This window comes from Vigna unguiculata, chromosome 10 (genome assembly GCF_037176805.1).
Source record: "Vigna unguiculata cultivar grain cowpea cultivar isolate G323 ecotype 2 chromosome 10, ASM3717680v1, whole genome shotgun sequence".
NCBI lineage: Eukaryota > Viridiplantae > Streptophyta > Magnoliopsida > Fabales > Fabaceae > Vigna > Vigna unguiculata.
The window spans coordinates 32,432,794-32,436,145 of NC_140801.1; the positions used below are offsets into that span (position 1 = coordinate 32,432,794).

Sequence of the window (3,352 nt, forward strand, 5' to 3'; positions counted from 1 at the left end):
TAATAATAAAGAAAACAGATTGATTCCACTACTTTTTCAAAATAGATTCATCATCTGTTATCTAAAAATTATTACTCAATTAATTATTGTTGTAGATTTGCAAATTAATCAATGTAAATTCTCAATTAATTTGTTGGAGTTCTCACTATTAACCAAAGTAAATTCTTAATCAAAAACAAGAACTTTGTAAATTAATCATATTAAATTTAACCAAAATATATTCTCACTACAAAAAATTGTGTCAGATACGACAATTATATTTTGCATGTGTGGCAGGTCTGCATACTGCCATATATGTTGTCGCCATAATGTATAATATGACGTTCTTTTGCAAACTGTCGTAACACCTGTCATTTAATACATTGTGCAAATAATGGCAGTTAAAACTGCTATAATTTGTTTTATTTAAAAACAATTTTAATTCAAAGAGTGACATCTCAAAACAGGATTATTTGCACTGTACTAAAATATAATACAACGTTCCCCACCATCGCAATTTGAATACATAACTATTCTAGCCATTTTATATTCTCGTAATTTAATAAATGTTTTTCATAAATCGAATTAACTATTAAGCAAAATTATCACAAGACACAATTTGGTGCACAAATACTTTCATTCATAGTTCATATTAAGGTTCACATTATCCAATACATCACCAAAACATTTACGTGTTAAAAAAACCATAATCTAGCAAATAAATACTTAGGTTCTTACATTATCATAACATTTTCCAAAATCTCTATACTTATGTTCCTAACTAGCATAATCTCATGTGCTTCATCTCCTTACATCATTTAATGATGGAGGACCACTTGCAACATCCGGTTCCAACATCCAGTGCCTGGAATAAAAAAAACACTTATAAGTTATTTAGTTTCAATGTTTATTAAAGTAATCCAATCGGTGATGCAGGCCATTCTATGAAATAGATATAATGGAAGAAAGTGTCATTCAAGAATCACCTGTTGCATTTATAGATATAATAGGTACAATCTTACAAATTTATGATCATTTATTTAGAAAAACATACAAGTGAAAGTTTGATTCAAAACTTTGGAGCACCAAATTCCAATGTTAAGTATCCCTGAAAATATATGCTAAGCAAGCGGCAATCCAATTAAAGTGATGTACAATAGCTAAAATTTCAAAATTTAATCCAAAAGCTCAAAGAAAATTTAATATGAATTTGTTACTGTGAAACTAATGTGAAAATTTAGTTCAAATAAGCATAGTGTGTTCAAATTAATGTCAAACACCCAAAAACTTAGAAAAATTGTTGAATTCTCTGAAACCATAGTGTGTTACCATGCCTTTTCTCCAGCTTTGCTCATGATAAGAAACATGTAAAACATGTATCAAAATATAGACGACTAAAAATAGAAAAGCTAGTAGCATGTATCATAGTGAATTAGAAACAAGGACCAAAATATAAACATAATAAGAATATCAAAATGGTAATGGCCATACAACATAAGCTCTAGAAAAAGTAATATATAAAATCGCTGCATGGACTATCATGTATCTTTCAGCATCTCGGACAAAAGAATGAATCATCAAAATTGTGTTGCTTCTGCAAGTGCAAAAATACTTTTTGCGTTCACCTTTGTGCTCACCACCTGTATGAAGAAAGCATAGGTGGAAAGTGTGCCTACTTCTTTTTTTGCTTCTTCCCTCTGATGTGGAAATTGGAATCTCTCAGCCTTTATTCGTGTAATTTTTCTGTGTTTCCAACTTAGACTCTGTGGAGGAATCGATATAGAATAATTAAGGTAGTGATTTTTTACCAATTGGTGGACAACAAAATTGATTTGTGGGAACTAGTTGACGAACCAAAAGATGATTTAGATAAGAGGAAATCAAATGAATTTGGTCAATCTTTAGTTTATACATGCTAATTAAGCAATGAACAAGCGTAAATCAAAAACCCTACAAATAGCTCATAATCTAGAAACCTAATTCTCGATCTCAAACATCTAAAACTTCAGCATAAATTTAAACTCCAGTTTTTGAACCAAATAATTGATTTACCTGTTATATACCATGTTGTTTTATCCACCACTTGTCAAGCCCAATAACTCCAATGCCATTGGCCTTTGTAGTTGTAACTATAACAAATAAATAGCATTAACAACAGACAAGTGAACCTCAAACCTAACGAAAAGGCCCATTCAAACAACTTCCCAAACAGAACTCCAAAATGAAAGCGTTACAGCATGCAAAACCACCTACAAAGGTGCTAGTAAGCATTTTGATTTTTCAACAAAAGAAATATGTAAAACTAGTAAAACTTCTTAAAAAGGCTATAACTAGGCACCTGTTAACAAGACAAGATTCACCAAATCTTCCTCAAATAACAAAATAAAGCATAAACCCTAAAATTTGGACACAAAACGAAAAATAATTAAATCAATTTAAGCAAATAAACCAAAATAATAAAAAAACCTTAAATTTTGTAGTTCTTGATGGGAGAACCTCAAAACCTCATGGGTTGTTGGCCACGATCTGTGTTGTGCGTGACTTGCAACAACGAGTTTTGGCGAACTCTTAGGGTCGATCGGTGGAGATCTGAACTATGACACGAGGAAAATGATTTATGTGGGTCACGCGCGATTTTTTTGATAGATAAGTTCGATCTCCAACGAGTACTGCTCTCGCAGCCACAATGGTTTTGGTGAGCTTCATGAAGATCTGTCGTTGGCTGACGACGGCGTGTTGTGGTAGAAAACGACGGGTGCGAGGTCCAATGAGTTGAAAAAATGAGCACAAGGGATAAATTGACTTTAGTGTTTCTTTTAGGTTAAACATTAAGGGTTTGGTTTCTTTTAGAGGTTCATTAGGTTTTGTTTTAATAAAAAAAATAGATAGGGGATTTTAGAAAAAATGAGAGGGAAATATGACTGCAGGCGAAACATGGGCTCAGGATAAAAAAAACAGTATAATATAAAATAATGACGGTGGTAAATATCATAATTTGCCTACAAAATATGCCAGATATAAAATTGTCGTATTATAAAACAAATTATGACAGTTTTTTAGAACTGCCATTTTAAAATTGCCATATATATTTACTTTAATTTTTTATAGTGTCTTGATGAATTTCTAGTTAAAGTTTTCATCTCTAATCAAAGTACATTCTCAATCACTGGCAAAAACCCATTCAATCATATGAAAGTTTCTAAATTTAATCAAAGTACAATCTCAATTAAAATTAATAACCCCTTGAGCTGATATTATTGATATGCATATAGATTAAAACATCTCATCGATTAGCTATGATGTAAAAACCATTACTTTTCACGTTATTCAAAGATAAAAGACATAGATGAATTAAAACTTCAACAATAATGAA

The 3,352-nt window shown here is 31.0% G+C and overlaps 1 long non-coding RNA gene across 1 annotated transcript; it reads right to left on the reverse strand.

Moving 5' to 3' along the window:
- Nucleotides 1–597: 597 nt before the first annotated feature.
- On the reverse strand, nucleotides 598–2,800 carry LOC114166572 (uncharacterized). Its single transcript, XR_003599958.2, has 4 exons — nucleotides 2,446–2,800; nucleotides 2,032–2,108; nucleotides 1,605–1,742; nucleotides 598–844 (listed from the first exon to the last, which is right to left on the reverse strand). It is a non-coding gene; the product is annotated as an uncharacterized LOC114166572 (long non-coding RNA).
- Between the last annotated feature and the right edge of the window lie 552 nt (nucleotides 2,801–3,352).